The following is a 25705-nucleotide window of genomic DNA, read 5'->3' as shown; positions in this document are numbered from 1 at the left end:
AGAGAGAGGGAACACAAGCAGGGGGAGTGGGAGAGGGAGAAGCAGGCTTCCCGCGGAGCAGGGAGCCCGATGCGGGGCTCGATCCCAGGACCCTGGGATCATGACCTGAGCCGAAGGCAGACGCTTAACGACTGAGCCACCCAGGCGCCCCTAAATAAAATCTTTTAAAAAAAAAAATTCATAATCCAGTTATAGTATATGTCAAAGACTGGCAAACTTCAGTCCGTGGGCCAAATCCAGCCTGCCAACTGTTTTTGTATGGCCCACAAGCTAAGAATGGTTTTTACATTTTTATTATTTTTTTTTTAAGATTTTATTTATTCATTGGAGATACAGATACAGAGAGAGAGAGAGAGAGAGCATGAGCAGGGGGAGAGGCAGAAAGAGAGGGAGAAGCAGGCTCCCCGCTGAGCCAGGAGCCCGATGTGGGGCTCGATCCCAGGACCCTGGGATCATGACCTGAGCCGAAGGCAGATGCTTAACCATCTGAGCCACCCAGGTGCCCCTGGATTTTACATTTTTAAATGGTTGAAAAAAAAAACAAAAAAAGAATATTTCATGACACATAAAAATTATATAAAGTTCAAATTTCAGTGTCCATAAAAAAGTTTTATGGGAATACAGCCATGCTTATCCTTTGCATGCTGTCTATGGCTTCTTAGGTGCTATAATGGCAGAGTTGAGTAGTTACAAACAGACCTCATGCCGCAAAGCCTTATTTACTATCTGGCCTTAGTTTGCAAACTCCTGATATTTATAAATAACTATTATTAAAATACATGGTTAATTAGGAGATTCCAATTATGACAAATGTCAGAGTGTATGTGTTAATCATTTTTTTAAAAGATTTTATTTATTTATTTGACAGACAGAGACATAACAGGAGAAGGAACACAAGCAGGGGGAGTGGGAGAGGGAGAAGCAGGCTTCCTGAGGAGCAGGGAGCCCAGTGCGGGGGCTTGATCCCAGGACCCTGAGATCATGACCTGAGCCGAAGGCGGACGCTTAAGGACTGAGCCACCCAGGCGCCCCTGTGTTAATTATTAATAAGAACTTTTATAATGTGACTATTCAAGTACTAATTTGTTTTTATTTGACTACAAATTTTAGAAATTAGGTTTTCTTTTTTTTAAGTAGGCTCCACACCCACATGGAGCCCAATGTGGGCCTCAAACTCACAACTGTGAGATCAAGCAAGACTTGAGCCATGATCAAGAGTCAGACACTTAACCGACCAAGCCACCCAGGCGCCCCTCTTTTTTTTTTTTTTTTTTAAGTCATCTCTACACCCATTGTGGGGCTCAAGAGTAATATGCTCTTCTGACTCAGTCAGGTTCCTAAGAAATTAGGTCTTCTAAAAATAAGGTTAGTTGTTAAGCTAGCTCCATAGTTCTCAACCTTTAGCATATTCACCTGGGCACCTTGAAAAATACAGATTCCTATGCCTCCTGGATTTTCTTGGCTTTGGGGCCCAAGGATCTACACTTCATTTTTTTTATTTTTCTAAAGATTTTATTTATTTAACAGAGAGACAGCGAGAGAGGGAACACAAGCAGAGGGAGTGGGAGAGGGAGAAGCAGGCTTCCCACGGAGCAGGGAGCCCGATGCGGGGCTCGATCCCAGGACCCTGGGACCATGACCTGAGCCGAAGGCCGACACTTAATGACTGAGCCACCCAGGCACCCCAAGAATCTACACTTTAAAAAAACACCCTGGGGGCGCCTGGGTGGCTTAGTCGTTAAGCGTCTGCCTTCGGCTCAGTGGGATCAAGCCCGCATCAGGCTCCTTGCACAGCGGGAAGCCTGCTTCTCCCTCTCCCACTCCCCCTGCCTGTGTTCCTGCTCTCGCTTATCTCTCTGTCAAATAAATAAATAAAATCTTTTAAAAAATAAAATAAAAATAAAAAAACACCCTGGGTAATTCTGGAGCAAATGGTCAGTAACCCAGCCTTTGAGAGGCACTAAAATGGTTGGAGAGCTTATAGTTCTTCCATATTGTAAACAGCTGTATTTTTCCAATTTGGTACTATAAGACAGCAGTTCTCAAAGTGGGCTCCAGGGATCCCCATAGATTCCTAAGACCGCTTCAGAGGGTTCATGGGTGTTCAAGTCATACATGGATAAAAGATCTATTTAAAGGGCAAGATAGGCTAATTCATTTTAATGTAACAAAGTATTAAAAGTTCAGAGATGTGGTTTCAGATTTTACACAATAGCTAACCTTTAAGAAACTATCACATTTTGGATTCTGGTATAGTATCAAAGAAGAACGACTATCTACAATTAATTATCTGAAAAGAATCTTTCCTTTTCCTGGGCGCCTGGGTGGCTCAGTCGGTTGAGCATCGGACTCTTGGTTTCCGCTCAGGTCATGATCTCATAGGTTGTGGGATCAAGTCCCACATCCAGCACCTCGCTCAGCACAGAGTCTGCTTTAAGATTCTCTCCCTCTGCCCCTTCCCTCCTCAAATAAATAAATCTTTCCTTTTCCTATTAGTATCTGCGTGTGAGCCCAGGTTATCTTCATATAGTTCAACCAAAACAACATATTGTAACAGACTGAATGCAGAAGCAGATATGAGAATCCAGCTGTTTTCTATTAAGCCAGACATTAAAAGGTTTAAAGCCCTGCCCCTATATTTTTCTGACACTATAATAGTTATTTATGTTGTTATTTTATTTATTTATTTTTTCAAAGATTTTATTTATTTATCTGACAGATAGCGAGAGAGGGAACACAAGCAGGGGGAGTGGGAGAGGGAGAAGCAGGCTTCCCGCCGAGCAGGGAGCCCAATGCGGGGCTCGATCCCAGGACCCTGGGATCATGACCTGAGCCGAAGGCAGACGCTTAACGACTGAGCCACCCAGGCGCCTCTATGTTGTTATTTTAAGGTAAATGTTTTTTCAATTTCTCCATTTTAATTTCTAAAATGCTCAATGTCAATAGATATAACCACGACAAACCCTTTGGAGTCCCCAACAATTATGAAGAGTATAAAGGGGTAGGTACTGAGACCAAAAGGAGTTTGAGACCCACTGCTTTAAGAAATACACAAACAGTAGAGTACCCTGGACTGATCAAAGAGAAGGTTAAAATTAATTTCTGGATTTTGAGCTCTGACATGCAGGGACAGGTTTCAAAAAAAGGAGCCAGCTTAAATAGACCAAATAGTTTTGTAGCAAATGACTGAAAACAGATGGGAGTGAGAATTAGGCTGAATCGTAAGTTAGGCAACAACACATGGCCAAAGCTTAGAACCTATCTGGGAACAGCTTCATATAGGCAACTACTTGACTAGAACTTTTTTTTAAGTCTCTCTAGGCTTTTGGAGGATTCAAGGAACTATTTTAAGCTATCCTCAGAAAGGTTAATAAAGTAAAAACAAAGAAGCAACAACTTGCTAAAGTGACAGCAGGAAGCAGAGTTAGAAATAACTAGAGAACATTATACCTATCTATGTTTGGCCTCAATGCATTTTAGAAGTTGAAAAATTCCTGGAAACTGGTAGGCTGTCAAAAATCTAATGCTGTGTTTTGGGTTTTTTCGGACTCATTTTCAGATAAACTATCATCCCTAAAACAATACACCAATAGCAATCAACCACAAAACACTAATTTTTTTTTTTTAAGATTTTTTATTTATTTGACAGGAGAGAGTACAAGCAAGGGTAGCGGCAGGCAGAGGTAGAGGGAAAAGCAGGCTCCCTGTTCAGCAGGGAAGCCGATGTGGGGTTCAATCCCAGGACCCTGGGATCATGACCTGAGCCGAAGACAGACGCTTAACGGTCTGAGCCACCCAGGCGCCCCCCAAAACTCTAATCTTTAAGGATAAATGTAAAATCTTCGTGGACTTAATTTCTTTTTTTTTTAATGGACTTAAATAGACTGCTAACAACAGTAAACCTGATAGGCTTTAATATTAAACCCTAGTATGAGTTCGGCCCTAGATAGGAAATTGCTACAATATCCCATAATGACAATCATGGAGATGCTTAGAAATTCTCAAGGAAAAAAAATCTATTTTCTAAGACTATCTACATACTGGCAACACAGTGATCTATTTGGAGTATTCTAATGCTCACTGAACTGACTTTCTTTTTTTTTTTTTTTTTAAGATTCCATTTATTTATTCATGAGAGACAGAGAGAGAGAGAGAGACAGAGGGAGAAGCAGGCTCCCAAGGAGCAGGGAGCCCGATGCGGGCCTCGATCCCAGGACCCTGAGATCATGACCTGAGCCGAAGGCAGACGCTTAACCATCTGAGCCACCCAGGCGCCCTCACTGAACTGACTTTCAACAGTCCCAAACACAGATGTGTAAAATACCAGAAAACTACTGCTTGCCCAAAACTTAAAAAAATAAAGAAAATGGTGCTACAGGAGAGAAGTTACTACCAGAAATACCAGAAAAACCATGTTAAATAAAACCAACATGGTGTTACTCAAGGCTGATAAAGCTTAAATAAATGTTACTGGCAAGGAACTTGGTGCCAATACAAATCATTTACAGCAGTCATGTTCTAATCAATAAACCATCCTATTTTTATAATATAGTCAGGCATATTCCTTTTCAGAAAGAATGATTATGCTCTATTTTTTTAATTTGGAAAAAAAGTAATTTTTTTACTGCATGGTAAATTATAAGCCCCAAATACAATCTGACCAATTTAGCATATAAATCTTCTTTGTCCACTATGTCAGCAAGAAGCACTATACCAGATAAGATAATAGGTAATTTCACTCAAAACAAGTTGGATTTTGTGAGAAGGTGGGGCAATGGCAGAACGACACAGTTCCACGGAGGCCCAAGCCACAAGCTCACAAAGTGACTTTTTAAGTTAAATCTTAGCTCCTGTTATGCTTTCTTAAGTTGATATTTATTAAGGATAAATGCATTCTTGAATAGAGAAACTTTTTTTTTTAAACATATAATGTATTATTTGTTTCAGGGGTACAGGTCTGTGATTCATCAGTCTTACACAATTCACAGGCTCACCATAGCATATACCCTCCCCAGTGTCCATCACCCAGCCACCCCATCCCTCCCACCCCTCTCCACTCCAGCAACCCTCAGTTTGTTTCCTGAGATTAAGAGTCTCTTATGGTTTGTCTCCCTCTCTGGTTTCCTCTTGAAGAGAAACTTTTTTTTTTTTTAAGTAAACTCTACACCCAATGTGGGGCTCGAACTCACAACCCAAGACCAAGAGTCGCATGCTCCACTGACTGACCCAGCCAGGCATCCTGAAAAGAGAAACTTTTTACATACTCGGGTTTCAAACATGAGAACATTTAGGATTAAAATTACCAAAAGATGAGAAAAAGCTAACAAAGTGAAGTCGCGACTTTGTAATGAGTTTTGTTCTCTGATTAAGTGTTCTTACATCCTTCATAAGATTACTGTAGTTAAAAAAAAAAAAGATCGGGGCGCCTGGGTGGCTCAGTCGTTAAGCGTCTGCCTTCGGCTCGGGTCATGATCCCAGGGTCCTGGGATCGAGCCCCGCATTGGGCTCCCTGCTCGGCGGGAAGCCTGCTTCTCCCTCTCCTGCTCCTGCTCCCCCTGCTTGTGTTCCCTCTCTCCCTGTGTCTGTCAAATAAATAAAAAAATCTTAAAAAAAAAAAAAAGATTACTGCAGTAACTCACATTTGCCTTAATTGGGAATCTTTCCTAGATGTATGCCTACAAAGTTTTAAAAACTAGATAACCATCCTGTTTTTATAATATAGTCAGGCAAATTTGTCTTTTCATAAAATTTTTCCTGAAATATAACACTCATCCATCCTCTCTAAGGAAGCCAAGCAGTATATGTTTACTTTCAAAACTAAACTGAATTTTCTTCATTGTATACAAGCAGTGGGTATATTATTCAGACACCTTCCCCCCCCCCCCCCCCCCCCCGCCACACACACTTTCTAAACAAAAGGATAAACAAGAAAAGCAAAGAAAACAAAATACTATGGCTTAAGGGGTGGGTGGACAAACAAACATTATTTCAACACAAAGTGTCCACCAGGGAAATTCTGGAGAGAAAATATCATGATGAAATATTTTAAGACATGAAATGACCCCAATGCAAAATTTTGTTGTTGTTGATTCTTGTTTGGTTTCTTGCTCAAAGGAGTTATTTCTTGACATTTATGTTCCTTACTTTCTGTTTAGCCATTCCCACTGGGTCAGTAGAACCACTTCAATTTCATTTTCTTTAATGTCTATTTTTCTTCCTGATTCTTCAATAGTAAGTTCTTTGATCTGAGTTTCTATTTATGAATGTTTGGACTGGAAAGGACCTTGAGGGGTCATCAAGTCCATCCTTCTGCTTTCCAGGAGAATTCATAACTAAACAATCTCAAATGGATGAGAAGCTATCAAAAGATGCATCCTGTCCCTAACAGCATGCTACTTCATTCCGCAGAGACATTTCCATTCACAATTTGCAATTTTCTAAAAGTGAAAGTAAAAATTAAAACCCCAAAAGAGGAAGGTGCTTTAAAAATGCATTTATCAGCTAAAATTGCTCAAACGTAAGTTCAACTATCAAGTCTAAAATTAACACACAGGAAAGTTGTTGGCTGCCAACACAGTCTTTAGTCTCTAGAGATGTCTTCTGATGTTCTGGCTTATTTCTAGCACAATTTTACCTATAGCACAGAGCATGACAAACTTAGCCCACCACATCAATAAACTATAATTATAAAAGTCAATTATATGTGTGTGTGTATGTGTGTGTGGTGTCTTTTTTCTTACAGGTAGTGTAGGTTTTTATTCCAAACAAAATGAAAAGTTATGTCTAGATTGGAGATGTCAATATTATGGGGAAGCTATGATATAACTGTTACATGGACAATAGTTAATTTTTTAATATGTTACTTAAAATGCCAAAGATTCCAAAACAGAATTTCATCTGATGACACAAAATATGCAACTATGCAGAGGCACTGTTAATCATTCTAGAATTATTTTAAAAATTAAAATAAAGGGAACAGGACCAGCAATGTTGGAAAGGGGGGGGCAATTATACTTAAAAAAATAGGGGAATTATTAAATAGATGTCTTATAAACAACTGGCAAGTAATGCAGTGATTTATAAACACTAGCATGACCTAGCTAGGTAGCAACTAATGTCTAACCTCATTTCATTTTTTAACAGGTCACTAGCCTAGGAGCTTAGGGATAGGTCAGAGACAATATATTTAGATTTCAACAGGATACCTCTTAATATTTCACAGGAAATATAAGTTAGATGATAAAACAAAAGGTTGATTCATAATTGAATTTTACCCAAAAGGTTGATAAGTGGATTAATATCAACCGAATGAGAGCATGCTGATGTTATATGGCACTGCTCCACCTTTATATATTTTTACCAGTGACCTAAACCAAAAACATAGGTATTTATGTCTCATTTATAAAATTTATCTATCAATGATACAAACATCAGGATATGATATGAGGAATGGCTAAGAGGCCAAATAACATTATTAAGCTAAAACAATAAGCCCAAATTAACAAGATGACAATTACAAGGATAAATGTAAGGTCATCAATTACATTTAAAAAATCAGTTACACAAATTAACGTGATCTTAGGCTTTAAGAACAGAGGTACAGAGCACAGCAGAAAAGAGGCCATACTCTCCCCTGTACTTTGTATTGATCAGATTATACCTGAGGTGTTATATTTCAGATCTAGAAAGAAACCCTAAATACAGGCAACCCAGTTCATGAGAAGCCTGAACTTTATTAAAAATGGTCACTTAAGGAATGCTGAAATAATTTGGGATATTTATCCCACTACATAACTGTCATCGAATACTTGAAGGGCTACCATGCTGACAAGGAATTAGGTTTATTTATTGTAGCTGCAAATGGCAGAACTAAAGAGCTTCAGCACAATGTAAAGAATGTTCTAAAAGCAGACCTCCAGTGCAGCACCTGGGTGGCTCAGTCGTTAAGCGTATGCCTTCGGCTCAGGTCATGATCCCAGGGTCCTGGGATCAAGCCCTGCAGTGGGCTCCCTGCTCAGCGGGCAGTCTGCTTCTCCCTCTCCCACTCCCCCTGCTTGTGTTCCTGCTCTTGCTATCTCTCTGTCAAATAAATAAATAAAATCTTAAAAAAAAAAAAAGTCACATGCTCCACCGACTAAGCCAGCCAGGCACCCGATGGAAAACTTTTTCATGAACTCTAAAATCAGAGTACCATTTTCAGAGAAACCAACAACAAAAGAAATTAACGCTTTTTCTTTTTAAATGAATGCTGCATTTGTTTTTCTGAAAGAAACAACATCTGCACCTTAATTTTAGTACCTTTATCAAGGGATAAGGCACAATTATATGCCAGCCTGCCAACTAGTCTCAAGAAGAGAGCTGTCTTTGTTATACATTTACATGGCAATGTTATTTGCTCCACCTAAAACTTCCTTGCAAGGAGAAGGCTCCTCCTTATCAGACGTGGATGAGGCTGCTTAACACTGACTCCCTCCTACTGCAGGCTAGGAAAAACTCCGTCTTGACATGTACAAAACAATAACTTGTGAGAACTTCAGAGCAGCTGTGTTCAGGCAGAGCCAGGGACTTTACTTGAGGCAAAGAAGCAGCTTAAGAGTTGGTTGAAAAAAACAATTTTCATTTTGAGTTGGAAGTGGGGAGAGGAAAGAAAAAGGAGGTACAGTAGCAATATCCATTAACATTTAAAAGCCCTGGTAAACAAAAATGCTTAAAAATTACAACACTGAAACCATCATAGGATGCAACCTTTGATCCACAAGTTTAAAGATGCGCAGTGTTGCCACTCCCTAGCTTTCTGCTAGGTGTTAACACTGATGAGATTTAAAAAAAAAAAATCTTGCATTTAATAGTGCCCAAGTTAAAGCCATCACAAATTCGAGAACGGAAGAATAAAACAAGGGACTTTGCTCTTTCATTGGATATTTTTTGTTCTGCTGCCAGGCAAACTGAAAATGTCTGAATGTCCAACAGCACTGCTCTGAATGTGAAATACTGGAATCCAATTCAGTAATTAATGCTAAAGGGTCAGTAATTAATTGGTCTCAACGTGTTGTAGGGGCAACTTTCTGGCCAGGAGAAAAAGCTTCAAATGGTTGCTGAAAACCAAAGGTTAATACAAAGCAACACACTCTGGTTTCTCTTCATATAAGAGATTTACCGGCATTTCAGACATTATTTTGCTTCTCAAAAGTAAAAGGAGAAGAGAAGGATGTAAAAGACAAATCTATGCAGTAGCAAACAAGTTCTTAATTAATTGGCCGTATTAGTTCAATTCATTATTAAATAATACACAACTATCAAACAAAGGGCAAAGGCTTGTCCCTTTGCTGTACAGAATTAAGAACAAACTGGTAAGACTACTTAGTATAGCTGCCAAACTTTTCTTTAGCTTCTTTTCTTACAGACATGTTACATTTCGCAATAGTCTCCACTTACCTTACATCCTCCCATGTTTAAGTACAAATTGTGTTTGATTTCCCCAACCCCTGCCCTAAGATATTATGACATATCTTTGGCTTCTGAGTTTAGACACAAAGGAAGAAACTAAAAATTTTTCACTTTCCTGAAATATATGTCCATCTTATTTACACCATTTAAAAATATGTAACATAAGCTAAGTCAAACTAACTGCAACCATCCATTTAACAAACTCCAAGAATATGAGTGGATAAGACACACATTTAACAAAACAAACTTCAGTTTAGTGTATTTTTCTGTGCTTAAACCGTCTTTACAAGAATTCTTACACTACTGCAAAGTTTTTAAATATAGGAATCAAGTGAGCTTGCCCAGAAAACTCTGTACACCCCCACAAACCTACACTTACTATGACACAACCTCTGGAGATACTGAAACACCCTCTGTTAAGTAGAAAACGAACTTTTAAAGTTAGGAAAGTAGCAACGCAGCAATCTAGGTAGGAGGTGCCCTGGGTAGTAAACACCCCAGTTAGAGAACATAACAAGCAATTCAGAGCAACATGACTCCCAATGGGGCTCCAACATGTACCGCTCAAGTCCCAAGCCCCCACCCCTGAGTTCAGGAAGAGATGAGTGTAGGAAGAGGAAGAGAGGGAGAAAGGAAATCAGAGTAGAAGCGACGAAAGCGTTCTATTTTTCTCCTCCTCTACCCCTACCCCACTATTCTTGCAAGCTGGTCACCAGACTAGGTGCCATATACAGCAAAAGCCCCAAATCAATATCCTAGGCTGCTTCTGATACCTAGGCTAAAGGCCTGTATATATCAGCTGTCTCCTTTCCAAACACCTCCTTTACCCCTCCGAATTCCCCTATACTCTTCCCAAAGTGATACCTTTTGGCTCGTAAGCCCACCTCTATTAAGTCTTTCTAAACTCATTCACTGAATTTTCTCCAAATTCATACTTTCTCTCTGAAATCATGTCCCTATTCTTTTTCATAATTCAATCGAAATGCCATGACTCTCATTTCCAATGATTTACCTCTACCTATCTTTCCAACCAAACCCAATGCCATGTTTTCACCTACTGTTCCCTACCTCCTACCTATTACCCTTAGCTCTTCAATGCCAAGCCCCTAACCCCACTTTGGTAAGCCTGAGTCCTCAACCAATTTAGTACCCCTCCCCTTCCTCCCATTCCACCCCATCCCATGATCCTCCCATTAGGCTCTACTAGACTTCCATTCCCTCAGGATTCAACTCCCCTCTCCTTGCCACGCCCTGTGCCCCCCGGGGCTACTTACCCCAAGTTCTCCCCACACTTCAGGCCTCTGGCCCCGCCTTCTCCCCCAGAGGAAGGAGGCGGTAGGAGGCAGAGAAGAGGGGCGGCACTCCGCAAGGTAAAGACGATCTCTCATTAGTGTTCATCGCCGCCAATCGTAGCTTCCTTCTCTTTTATTGGTCGGCATTAGTCCATGCCCCACCCACTTCCTCAGACAGGGCCTGGCCACCGCCTCAGCGCCCCCGTCCAACACCGACTGGGAGGGGAGACCCCGGCCTGGGACACCGAGAGTGGCCAGAGTTGAAAGAGAGACTCCGCCAGATCATGGATTAGTTAATGTTAAAAGAACTCACCCGCTGGTAGCTCCGTCGCCTCCCGCCCGCCCGCGTTCGTTCCCACAATCTGTCTCCAGCTCCTTCTTTCCCCCCTCAGAGGAGCAGATACTTTCTTCTCGTCCGGCCAGGGGCGCTCACCTCTCGCGAGATGTTGTGGAGGGGGTGGGGGGGGAAGGAAGGGCGAGATCCGTAGGCCCTAAGTTGGAAAGGGGCCGAAAGGCGGGGCTCGGGAAAAAAGAAGGGGCCGGGCTTTTGGTGGGCTGGACTGGACTGGAGAGAGAGGCTGAGCGAATTGAGTACATACAGTTACACGTGTTTGGCTGTGGAATATAAGGGTAAAAGAAAAAGGAAAGGGAATCCGTTCGGGTGCCTGTAGTAGTGGACATCCAAAAGGTGAAGTAAAGGCACCTGGCCGGCTCAGTCGGAACAGCTTGTGATTCTTGATCTTGGGGCCATGAGTTCAAGCCCCACGTTGGGTATGGAGATTATTTAAATAAATAAACGAAAAGCTCATAAAAGTCAGGACACTCAAAAGGTGAAGTAAATATTCTAGGGAATGAGATTATTTCAAAGGAGTGCACTTCCCCCCCTCCCTGGCCTCCCTAAAGGAGTGCACTTTAGAAACAAGAGAAGATGGGGCGCCTGGGTGGCTCAGTCGTAGAGCGTCTGCCTTCTGCTCAGGTCATGATCCCAGGATCCTGGGATCCAGCCCCCCCGTTTGGCTCCCTGTTTGGCAGGAAGCCTGCTTCTCCCACTCCCCCTGCCTGTGTTCTCTCTCTCGCTGTGTCTGTCAAATAAATGAATAAAATCTTAAAAACAAAAACAAAAAACCCAGGAGAAGATTAATACTTCAATGAAGCTGTTTAAAAAGGGGGTGGGGGGGAACCACCCCCTCCCACACCGACACACAAGGGGATTCAGGTTTCCAAACAGTCGAGTAATTGCATTTTCTTCTTTGCACTTAGAATAATATTACTGTGGCCATAACCCGGCTGTGTGTGTGTGTGTGTGTGTGTGTGTGTGTGACTGCATAAGGGGTGGGGTGCGGATAGTAAGGGTTCCAGTTGCAGGAACTGGAGACGTAAATAAATGTGCAGGTTGTTTCTACTATCCTGCAGAGTCATCACTTTCTTAATTGGAAAGTAATATGAAATACCCTTAGCCCTAGAACTGGAGTGAATGTATTGGAAAAAAGCAAGCCACCTAAGTAGCAATCCCAACCCTGTTTCTTAATTGGCCTGTGACTTTGGGTGAGATGCTTCTCTGAGTCTCTTTACCATGGGGCTAGTAAGCCCATTTTACTCAAAGAGTTGTAATGATCAAATGAGATAAAATATATAAAACTGGGAATCGAAGAACACTATACTTATTACTCAGCAAGTATTTCAATAAATACTTAACAGGACATACTAGGTGCAAGGCACTGTTCCAGGCATGGGGAGAAGAGCAGACTAGGTCCCCGCTCAGGTAGAACTTATATTTCAGTGGGGAGAGGGAGACAGTTAATAAGCCAATAAACACAACTATTTCAGTAGTGAAGAGTGCTTCAGAGTAATGTAGGTGGGGCCTCTTTGAAGAGGGAATGTGAATCAGCAGTTGAACTATGAGGAGGAGACAGCCTTGGGAAGATTTTGGGTTAAACTCAAATGCAAAGACTGTATTAAAATTTGTTTTCATCTGGTAACCAAGATGGTACATTTTACTTTATGTAGGGTTTTGCCGCAATTAAAAAAAAAAAACAACTTTAAAAAATTACCATAGTTATAAGTAGAATTAATGGACTCAAAGTACTACCTACAGAATCTCTTTTCTCTCAGGTAACTTCCTTTTGCAGCTTTGTATTACTTGGCTTTCTGAACTTCCTGCCTAGGATATCATCCATTCTCACAGCAGCCTCTAAAAGGTAGAAGGAATCCCGGTGACTTCTTCTTAGGTAACAAAGGTGAAACAGAAGCATAGAATCACTTAATGTTCTTGTGAAGTGATTTGAGAAAAGTTGAGAGAAGTGTTGGCTTCCAATCTACTCTCCCCTAAAACAATTTCTAGTTAAAAGAATGCAATGATAGAAAAAGACCCTCAGTATAAATGGGATATTTGTATATAACAGAGGTGGCATTAAAAATCAGGGAGTCTGGGCTCCTGGCTGCCTCAATCAGAAGAGCATGCAACTCTTGATCTCAGGGTTGTGAGTTCCAGCTCCATGTTGTGTGTAGAGATTACTTTAAATAAACTTAAAAAAAAAAAAAAAAAAGATCGGGGCACCTGGCTGGCTCAATCAGTGCAGTATGCAACTCTTGATCTCGGGGTTGTGAGTTCGAGCCCCACACTAGGTTGTAAAGATTACCTAAAAACAAAATCTTTTTTAAAAAGTGAGGGAGTAAAGGATTCTACAAATTGTGCTAGGACAATTGGCTATTACTCTGTACATACAAGATAATAAATATAATAACTAACATTTATAGATCTTACTGTGTTCCAGGAACTATTTTAAGTGTTTTACATGTATTAATTCATTTCTTCCCAAATTATATCTCCAACCCATATCTCTCCCCTGAACTGAAGACTTCAATTACCTACTTCAGAAATCTACTTGGAAAAAAAAAAAAAAAGAAAGAAATGCACTTGGGTATTTAATGGGTATTTCGAACTTACCATGTCCAAAACAAATTCTGCCTTTCTCTCCCACATGTGTCCCTTCCCTAGTCTTCTCTTAGTAAAATTCCTCCATTGTTCCAGTTGTATTTTTTAAAAATATTTTATTTATTTATTATTTGAGAGAGAGAGAGAGAGATTGAGTAGGAGGAGGGGCAGAGGGAGAAGCAGACTCCCTGCAGAGCAGGGAGCCTGACATGGGACTCGATCCCAGGACCCTGGGATCATGACCTGAGCTGAGGGTAGACGCTTAACCAACTGAGCCACCCAGGCGCCCATGTATTTTTTTATTGAGACATAATTCATATACCACAAAATTCACCTTTATAAAGTGTACAATGCAGTGAATTTTAGTATACTCACCAAGTTATGCAACTATCACCAATACCTAATTCTGGAACATTTTCATCACCTCAAAAAGAAAGCACATACTCACTAGTAGTCACCCTATTTGCGCCCCACCAACTCCTGGCAACCATTAGTCTACTTTCTGTCTCTACGGATTTGCCTGTTACAAACATTTAATATATACGGAATAATATAATATCTGACCTTTGTAGTATCTGAAAAAATGTCTGGCTTATTTCATTTAACAATGTTTTCAAGATTCATTCATGTTAGCATGCATCAGTACTTTATTCCTTTTATGGCAGGATAATATTCCATTGAATGGATATACCACTTTTTGTTTATTCATTCATCAGTTGATGGACATTTGGGCTGTACCCACTTTTTGGCTATTATAAGTAATTTTGCTTTGAACATCATATACAAGTTTTTATGTGGACATAGTTTTCAATTCTCATGATATATTCCAAGGAATGGAATTGCTGAGTCATATGGTAAGTTTTTATTAAACTTTTTGAAAAGCTGCCAAACTTTTTGAAAGCAGCTGTACATTTTACATTCACACCAACAATGTATGAAGGTTCTAATTTCTCCACATCCTCACACTAACACTTTTATTGTCCATCTTTCTGATTCTTGCCATCCTAGTGGGTGTGAAATGGTATCTCACTGTAGTTTTTATTTACATTTCCCTGATGACTAATAATGTTGAATGTCATTTCATGTGCCTATTGGCCATTTATATATCTTTGGAGAAATGTCTATTCAGATCCTTTGCCTCTTTTGTAATTGGGTTATTTGTCTTTCTATTATTATTTTATTTTATTATTATTATTTTTATTTTATATAGAGAGAAAGTGCACATGCACATGAGCGGCGCGAGGTCGGGGCCGGACAAGGCTGAGGGAGAGAGAGAATCTTAAGTAGGCTTCATACTCAGCAAGGAGTCCAAAGCAGTGCTCAATTTCACAACACCAAGACCATGATCTGAGCTGAAATCAAGAGTCAGACACGTGTCTTTCTATCATTAAGTTGTAAAAGTACTTTATATATTCTAGATACTAGACTTATCAGATACATGATTTGCAAGTATCTTCTCCCATTCTGTGAGTTGTCTTTTCACTTTCTGATGGTGTTTTTTGAAGCACAAAAGTTTTTTTTTTAAACAGTTTTAGTGTCTTCTATTTTTGTAAGGAATCTCTCCACCCAAAGTAGGACTTGAATTTGTGACCCCAAGATTAAGAGTCCCATGTCCTACTGACTGAGCCAGCCAGGTGCCTTGAAACACAAAAGTTTTTAATTTTAGTAAGGTCCAAATTTTTTTTTTTTTTTTGCTTGTTTGTACTGTTGGTGTACTGCCTAGTCCAAGATCACAAATATTACACTTATATTTTCTTCTAAAATTTTTATAGTTTTATCTCCTGAATTTAGACCTTTGATCCATTTTAAGATAAATATTTATATTTAGTATAAGGTCCAATTTCATTCTTTTGAAAATAAATCCTCAGTTGTCCCAACACCATTTGTTGAAAAGATTATTCTGTCCCCATTGAATTACCTTGGCACTCTTATCAAAAATCAGTTGGCCTTAAATATTCGGACTTATTTCAGAAGCCTCCATTCTGTTCTATCGTTCCATATGTCTATTCTTATGCCAGTATTAAAAAGGCTTGATAGGGGCGCCTGGGTGGCTTAATTGGTTAAGCGACTGCCTTCGGCTCAGGTCATGATCCTGGAGTCCCGGGATTGAGTCCCACATCGGGCTCCCTGCTCAGCGGGGAGTCTGCTTCTCCCTCTGACCCTCTCCGCCTCATGCTCTCTCTATCTCATTCTCTCTCTCAATAAATAAAATCTTAAAAAAAAAAAAAAAGGCTTGATAACTGTATTTTTGTAGTAAGTTTTGAAATTGGGAAGTGTGAGACCTCTAACTTGGTTCTTCTTTTTCAAGATTGCTTTGGATATTCTGGGTCCCTTGCATTTCCATATGAATTTTAGGATCAGTTTGTCAGTTTCTGTAAAAGAGCCAGCTAAGATTTTGATGGAGATTGCATTGAATCTGTATATCAGTTTAGGGAGTAATGCCATCTTTTTTTTTTTTTTTTTTAATTTTATTTATTTATTTGACAGAGAGAGACACAGCGAGAGAGGAAACACAGCAGGGGGAGTGGGAGAGGGAGAAGCAGGCCTCCCGCGGAGCAGGGAGCCCGATGCGGGGCTTGATCCCAGGACCCTGGGATCATGACCTGAGCCGAAGGCAGACGCTCAATGACTGAGCCACCCTGGCACCCCGAGTATTGCCATCTTAATGTTAAATCTTCCAATCCATGAACATAGGATATTTTTCTATTTATTTTGGTCTTCTTAATTTCTTTGAACTATGCTTTGTAGTTTTCAAAGTACAAATTTTTCACTTATTTTGTTAAACTTTTAAGTATTTTTTCCTTTTGATACTATTGTAAATGAAATTGTTCCTTAATTTCATTTTCAGATTGTTTATTGCTACTATATACAAGTACAATTAAGTTTTTAAAGTAATGGGGCTCAAACTCACAACCCTGAGATCAAGAGTTGCATGTTCTACCAACTGAGCCAGCCAGGCACCCCAATTAATTTTTATATACTGATCTTGTATCTTGCAGTCTTGCTGCACTATTTATGAGCTTTAATAGTTTTCTTGTGGATTCCTGAGGATTTTCTTTCAATGAGGTCATATCACTTGCAATTAGAGAGTTTTTTACCTTTTCATTTTCAATCTAGACGCTTTTTATTTCTTGTTGTTACTTAATTGCTCTAGCTAGAACCTCCAATAAAATTTGAATGGAAGTAGTGAGTGTGAGCATCCTCGTCTGGTTCCTTATCTCAGGGGGAAAGATTTTAGTCTTTCACTGTTAAGTGTGCTGTTAACTGGGGCGCCTGGGTGTCTTAGTCGGTTGGGCATCTGCCTTTGGCTCTGGTCATGATCTCCAGGTCCTGGGATCAAGCCCCAGTCAGGCTCCCTGCTGAGCAGGGAGCCTGCTTCTCTCTCTCTCCCTCTGCCCCTCCCCCATACCCTGCTCCTTCTCTCTCTCTCTCTCAAATGAATAAATAAAATCTTTTAAAAAAAAGTGTGCTGTTAACTGTAGGTTTTTTGTTTGTTTTTTTTTTAACTGTAAGTTTGTTGTAGATGTCCTTTATCACATTGAAGATGTTTGTTTTGGGGCGCCTGGGTGGCTCAGTCGTTAAGCGTGTGCCTTCGGCTCAGGTCGTGGTCCCAGGGTCCTGGGATTGAGCCCCACATCAGGCTCCCTGCCGGGTGGGAAGCCTGCTTCTCCCTCTCCCACTCCCCCTGCGCGTGTTCCATCTCTCGCTGTGTCTCTCTCTGTCAAATAAATATAAATAAATAAATAAATAAATAAATAAATAAATAAATAAATATGTTTGTTTCTATTCCTAGATTGTTGAGTGTTTTTATCATGAAAGTGTGTTAGATACACTTATGAAATACACTCATTGAGATGCTATTGTAATTTTTCTCCTTTATTCTATTAGCATGGTGTATTACATTGGTTGATTTTCATATATTAAACCAACCTTGCATTTGGGGGATAAATCCCACTTCATCATGGTGTATAATCCTTTTTGGATGTTGCTGTGTTTTGTTTACAAGTATTTTGTAGAAGACTTTTGTATCTATATTTATAAGAGATACTGATCTGTAGTTTTGTATTCTTGTGGTGTCTTTGTCTAGTTTTGTTATTAGGATAATATTGGGCATCATAAAATGAATTAAGAAATGTTGCTCCCTCTTCTATTTTTTGGAAGAGCTTATGAAGAATTGGTGGTAATTCTTTAAATGTTTGGTAGAATTCACCAATGAACCTATACTATCCTCTGATTTTCTTTGTGAGAAGTTTTCCGTTTTGTTTTTTTGTTTGTTTTTATTACTGGATCAATGTCTTTACTTGTTATAGGGCCATTCATTATATAGGTCTATTTGTATCTCTTCTTCTTCTTCTTTTTTTTCTTTAAGATTTATTTATCTGAGGGGTTGGGGGGAAGAGCAGAGGGAGAGGGAGAGAGAATCCCAAGCTGACTCTGCTCTGAGCATGGAGCCTGACTCGGGGCTTGATCTCACGACCCTGAGATCATGACTTGAGCTGAAACCAAGAGTGAGACAATTAACAAACTATGCCACCCAGTGCCCCTATATTTCTTCTTGAGTTGGCTTCTGTAGTTTGTACCTTTTTAAGAATTTTTCCATTTCATATAGATCATCTAAGTTGTTGGCATATGCTTCATAATAGTCCTTTATAATCCTTCTTTATTTCTGTGAGGCTGAAGGTAATGTCCCCTCTTTTATTCCTGTTTTTAGTAACGTGAATCCTCTCTCTCTCTTTTTTTAAAATACTATATATGCATACACTTGTATGTAAGCATATGTATGCAGTTTTTTTTTTTTAAGGTTTTATTTATTTATTTGACAGACAGAAAGCACAAGTAGGCAGAGTGGCAGGCAGAGGGAGAGGGAGAAGCAGGCTCTCCACTGAGCAGGAAGCCGACATGGGGCTCGATCCCAGGACTCTGGGATCATGACCTGAGCTGAAGGCAGCCGCTTAACTGACTGAGCCACCCAGGTGCCCTCTCTCTCTCTCTCTTTTTTTCTTTGAGAGAGAGAGAATGTGGTGGGGAGGAACAGGGGAGAGGGAGAGAGAGAATCTGAGTGTGGAGCCCGACATCGGGCTGGATCTCACAACCCTAGAGTCATGACCTGAGCCGAAATCAAGAGTCAGATGCTTAACCGACTGAGCCACCCAGGCACCCCAGAATCCTCTCTCTTTTTATTTTTGTCAGTTTTGTTAAAGTTTTGTCAATTCTGTTAATCTTTTCAAAAAATCAACTTTTGGTTTCACTGATCTTCTCTATTATTTCTACATTCTCTATTTCATTCTCTAATCTCTATTATTTCCTTCCATCTACTTGCTTGCTCCTCTTTCACTTTAGCTTAGGTTATTGATTTGAGATTTTTTTCTATTTAAAACACTCATTTATAGCTATAAAATTTCCTCTAAACATTGCTTTCACTACATTCCATAAGTTTTGATAGGTTATGTTCTCATTTTCATTCATCTCAAAGCATTTTTTCTTTTTTTTTAAGATTTTATTTATTTATTTGACAGAGAGAGAGAGACAGTGAGAGAGGGAACACAAGCAGGGGGAGTGGGAGAGGAAGAAGGCTCCCCACTTAGCAGGGAGCCCGATGTGGGGCTCAATCCCCGGACCCTGGGATCACGACCTGAGTGGAAGACAGATGCTTAACGACTGAGCCACCCAGGTACCCCTAAAGATTTTATTTTTAAGTACTCTCTACACCCAATGTGGGGATTGAACTTACAACCCTGAGATCAAGAGTCACATGCTCTACCAACAGAGCCAGTCAGGTGCCCCTCAAAGTATTTTCTAATTTCCTTTGCAATTTTTTCTTTGACATATTGGTTATATAGCAGTATGTTGTTTAATTCTACAAATTTATGAGTTTCCCAAATTTCCTTCCATTATACATTTCTAATTTAATTTTATTGTGGTCAGAGAACCATTCTCTTTTTTTTAAGTAGGCTCCAGGGGTACCTGGCTCCTCAGCAGACCATGTAACTCTTGATCTCAGGGTCATGAGTTCAAGCCCCACATTGGGGGTAGAGTTTACTTAATTAAAAAAATATATTTTTAAATTAAAATTAAAATAAAATAAAGTAGTTTCCACACAACACACACAACATGGGGCTTGAACTCACAACCCTGAGATCATGAGTTGCACGCTCTACTGACTGAGCCAGCCTGGTGCTAGCCAGGAGCCCCCAGAGAACTATTTTATTGTGATACTTTGCATTATTACAATACTTTAAAAATTATTATTGTTTAAAAACATTTATTTATGAAAGCTTAGTCTCAGGTCGGAAGTGGCTTCACACACTTAGCCCTCCGGGAAGGCCCATTACCTTCTCCCTTGTCCTGATGGGGAAACTGAGGCCCTGAGCCTGAGGCACATGCAGGGGGGAGGGGAGGGAAAACAAAAGTGGAGTCACTGACAGATGGGGAGGGGGGTGGGCACTCACACAGACACTGGGACTGAGACCCAAGTGGAGAGCTGAGCCTGGCATTGCTGGGGAAGACATGGGGTGTGTTGGGGGGAGGGGCCGAAGATCCAGAAGCCTGAAGGGGAGGGCGGAGAGGAGGGATGGGCAGGGGAGGGGGCTGGGGAAAGCCCAAGGGAGGAGGAGAAGGAGGGAGGAAAAAAAACAAACACAAAAACCAAAAAACAAAACCCATTTATTTATTTGAGAGAAATATAGAAAGTGTGCACAAGTGGGGGGGGGCAGGGAGAGGGAGAGGGAGAGAGAGAATCTCTAGCAGACTCTCCACTGAGTGTGGAGCCCAACTCAGGGCTTGATCCCACTACCCTGTGATCATGATCTGAGTTGAAATCAAGAGTCAGATGCTTAATCGACTGAGTCATCTAGGCACCCCAATACTTTAAAAATTATTAAGACTTGTTTTATGGCCTAACATATGGTCTACTCTGGAAAAGGTTTCATGTGCACTTTATTTATTTATTTTAAAGATTTTATTTATTTAATTAATTGACAGAGAGAGACACAGCAAGAGAGGGAACACAAGCAGGGGGAGTGGGAGAGGGAGAAGCAGGCTTCCCGCGGAGCAGGGAGCCCGATGCGGTGCTCGATCCCAGGACCCTGGGATCATGACCTGAGCCGAGGGCAGTCGCCCAACCAACTGAGCCACCCAGGTGCCCCTCATGTGCACTTTAGAAGAATGTGTATTCTGCTATTATTGGAAGGAGTGTTCTATAGATATCTGTTGAGTATAGCTGGCTTATAGTGTTCATATCTTCTCTATCATTGTTGATCTTCTCTTATTCTATCAATTATTGAAAGTAGGGTATTTCCAGGGCATCTGGGTGGCTCAGTCAGTTAAACCTCTGACTTGGGCTTGGGTCATGATCTCAGGGTCCTGGGATTGAGTCCCGCGTTGGGCTCCCTGCTTAGCAGGGAGTCTGCTTGTCCCTCTTCCTCTGCCCCTCCCCTTGCTCATGCTCACTCTCTTGCTCTCTCTCTCAAATGGATAAGTAAAATCTTAAAAAAAAAAAAAAAAAGTAGGGTATTTCCTTTCAGCAACATGGTTCAAACTTCAGTTACCATGGTATATGAATTGTGAGTACTTACATGAAGTGCAAACTTCACTGCTGGCTCATCAGTACACAAACCACTTTATAAATATGTGCATCATGATCAGTTAGTACCAATCCTGTCACTTCTTTCAAAGTCTGTCAGTGATTGGTCAGAGTGCATCTGTCATTCAGTTTACACACAGACAGTGGCGTGTGTAGTTGTGTTGCCTCCTTGTCTTCCAGTGGCAGCCATCTACAGAAATAGATGATCAATGGAGGTAACTGGCCAAAAAAGCGACGGAGAAGAAAGAAAGAAAAAATGATAATGCAGGAAGTGAAATTCAAATTGAATATAAGTGCAGTTGAGAAAAGACCACTGATCAAGGGAATATTGACACTGGTGGCATTCTAGAGACTTGGGATAAGCAACCAAAGGAACTCAGTGAAGGTGAACTTATTGCCATAAATGAAGAAAGTGACAAAAAGGATGAAAATGTTCTACAGGAAGTGACACAGGCAAAAATTTCACATTAAAGGAACTCTCAGATATTTCATGGCATAGAAAGTGCAAGGGATAAAATGTTGGAAGATGATACAAATTTAGAATGGAGACTACCAATTTACCAACGCATAGAAAAGATACTCACTTTGTATAGTAAGTTATGTGACAAAAAGGCAAGCACTGTTCTTTTTTTCATATTTCAAAGAATTATCTTCTTTTTTTTTTTAAGATTTTATTTATTTATTTGACACAGCGAGAGAGACAGCAAGAGAGGGAACACAAGCTGGGGAAGTGGGAGAGGGAGAAGCAGGCTCCCCGCTGAGCCAGGAGCCCGATGCGGGGCTTGATCCCAGGACCCTAGGAACATGACCTGAGCCGAAGATAGACGCTTAACGACTGAGCCACCCAGGTGCCCCCCTCTTTTTTTATTAACATATAATGTATTATTTGTTTCAGGGGTACAGGTCTGTGATTCATCAGTCTTACACAATTCACAGCGCTCACCGTAGCACATACCCTCCCCAATGTCCATCACCCTATCCCTCCCATGCCCCTCTTTTTTTAAATAAGATTTTATTTATTTATTTGAGAGAGAGAGAGACAGCACGAGCAGTGGGGAAGGGCAAAGGGAGAGGGAGAAGCAGGCTCCCCACTGAGCAGGGAGCCTGACCTGGGGCTTGATCCCAGGACCCCAAGATCATGACCTGTGCTAAAAGCAGACACTTAACCTACTCAACCACCAGGTGCCCCGCAAGCTCTATCTAACTACTCTTTTTTATTTTTTTTAGAGCGAGAGTAGAGGGGAAGGGCAGAGGGAGAGGGAGAGAGAGAACCTCAAGCAGGCTCCACACCCAGCACGGAGCCCGACTCCTGGCTCTATCTCACAACACTGAGATCATGACCTGAGCCCAAACCGAGAGTAGGATGCTCAACCAACTGAGCCATCCAGGCACCCCTGCGTTTTGTATTTTTAAAATTTTTCTCTTAATGGTTGCCCTGGAATCTACAATTGACATGTTAATTTATGACAAGCTTGTTTGCATCAATGCCAACTTAATTTCAATGACATACAGAAGCTTTGCTCCTATACAGCTTTATTTCCTTCCTCCTTTGTACTGTTGTCATACAAATTACATCTTTTTACATTGTATGCTCATCAACATAGATTTATAATTACCGTTTTATACAATTGTCTTATAAATACCACAGGAGAAAAAGACAGTTACAAGTAAAAATTACACTTATACTGTCTTTTATATTTATCTATGTAGTTACCTTTACTGATGTTCATTATTTCTTCATGTGGATTAGAGTTACTATTGTCCTTTCATTTCAGCCTGAACAACTCCCTTTAGTATTTTTTGTAGGCAGGTTTGCTAGTGATGAATCCCTCCCATTTTTGTTTATCTGGGGCTATCTTAATTTCTCCTTTATTTAAAAGAATTTTTTTAAAGTTTATTTATTTAAGTCATCTCTACACCCAATGTGGGGCTCAAACACATGACCCCGAGATCAAGAGTCCCATGCTCCTCCAACTGAGCCAGTCAGGTGCCCCTCCTTTGTTTTTGAAGGATAGATTTGCTGAATATAGAATTTTTGATTGATAGTCTTTTTCTTCCAGTACTTTGAATATGTCACCCTACTATCTCTGGCCTCCATGGTTTCTGATGTGAAATCATTTTGACGATCCCCTGTACGTGGTGAATCACTTCTCTCCTGCTGCTTTCAAGATTCACTCTTTGTTTTTGTCTTTTGACCGTGTGGTTGTGATGTGTGCAGGTGTGAATCTGCTTGAATTTTTCCTACATGGAGTTTGTTGAACTTGGATGTATAGATTGATGTTTTTCATCAAATTTGGGAAGCTCTTGGCTATTATTTTGTCAAATATTCTTTCTGTATTTTTTTTTATCCTCTACTCTCTTTCCATGTACACTTGATGGAGTATTACAGGTCTCTGAGGCTCTATTCATTTTTCTTCATTCTTTTTTCTTGTTCTTCAGACTGGATAGTCTCAATTGACCCACCTTTAAACTCAGTATTTCTCTCTTTTGTCTGCTCAAATCTACTGTTGAGCCCTCCTAGTGAATTTTTCATTTTAATTTTTGTACTTTTCAACACCAGAATTTGGTTCTTTTAAAAATAATTTCTGTATTTTTATTGATATTCTCTATTTGGTCAGTCATTCTCTTTCATTTAGTTCTTCATACATGATTTCTTTCATTTAGTTCTTCATACATGAGTTCTCTGAATATATACATATGTGTGTGTGTGTGTGTATATATATATATATATATATATATATTTAATTTCTATTTATTTATTTTTTTAGAGTAATTTCTACACCCAAGGTGGGACTTGAACTCATGACCTTGAGATCAAGAATTGCATGCTCTACTGACTGAGCAAGCCAGGCACCCCTGAATATATTTTAAATGATTGATCAAAAGTCTTTGTCTAGGGGTACCTGGGTGGCTCAGTTGGTTAAGCATCTGTCTTCAGCTTGGGTCATGATCCCAGGGTCCTGGGATCAAACCCCAAGTCAGGCTTTCTGCTCAGCGGGATCCTGCTTCTCCCTCTCTCTGCCACCCCCCCGCTTGTACTCTCTCTCTCTCTGTCAAATAAATAAATGAAATCTTAAAAAAAAAGTCTTTGTCTAGTAAGTCCATGGCCTTTTTTGTTTGTTTCTTTCCTTGAATATCGCATGATTTTTTATTGAAACTGGACATTTAAAATAATTTAACATGGCAACAATGAAAATCAGAGTCTCCTCCCCTCTCCAAGGTCTGCTTTCATGCTATTTGTTGTTAGTTGTGGTTGTTTGTTTAGGGGCTCTTCTGAAATAATTCCGTAGATTCTGTTTTCTTTGTTTTGTGTGTCCACTGAAGTATCTGCTCAGTTAGCCTAGTAGTCAGCTAATTATCAGACAGAAATTTCCTTAAATGCCTGGAACCAATAAATCTTTGCCGAAGGACTCTGAATGCATATTGGGACATGCCTTCAACACTCAGTCAGGCAGTTTACAACTTTGCCTTAGGCTTCACTTCCTGCTTGTGCAGAGCCTCAACGTTAGTCAATGGTGAGAGTTTAAGGGCTTCTCAGGTCTTTTCTTTCTTTCTTTTTTTTTTTTTAAGACTTTATTTTTAAGCAATCTCTACACCCAATGTGGGGCTCAAACCCATGACCTGGAGATCAAATCACATGCTCCACTGACTGAGCCAGCCAGGCACCCCATTCTCAGGTCTTTTCTGACCATGTCCGTTATGGACATCACAATCCCCAGATGTTACATTAAGATTTTTTGGTTAGCCTATTTTTTACCCTAACTGTTATCTACCACCACAGGCAGCGCAATGTTGAAATATTGCATCTCATTGTTTTGAACAAATGCTCCCCAGGAAAAAAGCTGTTTGTATGAGGCAACCTCTGGGTCAGGTCAAATAAAGATAGCCTTGAGTAGGATCCTCTAAGGAAACATCAGATAGGTCAAATAATGACAACTCTCTGAGAGTGGGGCTTTGAAGGAGTTCCAACCACATTTTATCTAGGCTACCAGGCTACTGGTTTTCATCATGACTGCAAGCTTTTTGTTTTCAAGGTTACCATGTTACCGGGGGCAGGAATATGGGAATAGAGTAAATTAAAATGACACATAATTCATTGTTCTTACTGAGATTCAGACTTCTTTCTTTCTTTCTTTCTCCTTTTTTTAAAGATTTGTCCATATGTTATTAGAGAGAGAGACCGATAGAGAGAGAGAATGAGCAGGGGACAGTTAGAGGGAGAGAATCTTTCAAGCAGACTCCCCACTGAGCGAGAAGCCCTATGTGGGGCTTGATCCCCCAGCCCATGAGATCATGACCTGAGCCGAAACCAAGAGCGGGACTTTTAGCCAACTGAGCCACCCAGGTGCCCCTCAGACATTTTTCTTGCATAAACATTTACTCCCTTCATTGTTGTAAATCTTTGGTTAATTAAAAAAAAAAAAATTTTTTTTTTTAAAAGCTGATCCT

The 25705-nt window shown here is 40.3% G+C and overlaps 1 protein-coding gene across 3 annotated transcripts in view; it reads right to left on the bottom strand.

Annotated features, from left to right (window-relative positions):
* The window catches only part of LOC116642180 (cyclic AMP-dependent transcription factor ATF-7), an 85865-nt gene extending 74574 nt beyond the window's left edge, over nt 1-11291 (bottom strand). Inside the window, exon 1 of one of the 3 annotated variants that reach the window (XM_032420306.1) lies at nt 11053-11291. The gene's annotated coding sequence lies outside the window, so the exon portion shown is untranslated. The other 2 variants (XM_032420307.1, XM_032420308.1) reach the window with 2 other exon arrangements.
* Between the last annotated feature and the right edge of the window lie 14414 nt (nt 11292-25705).

The sequence above is a fragment of the Phoca vitulina genome, unplaced genomic scaffold (genome assembly GCF_004348235.1).
Source record: "Phoca vitulina isolate PV1807 unplaced genomic scaffold, GSC_HSeal_1.0 scaffold23, whole genome shotgun sequence".
NCBI lineage: Eukaryota > Metazoa > Chordata > Mammalia > Carnivora > Phocidae > Phoca > Phoca vitulina.
The sequence above is the reverse complement of the archived record's forward strand: the minus strand, read 5'-3'. Positions and strand labels throughout refer to the sequence as shown.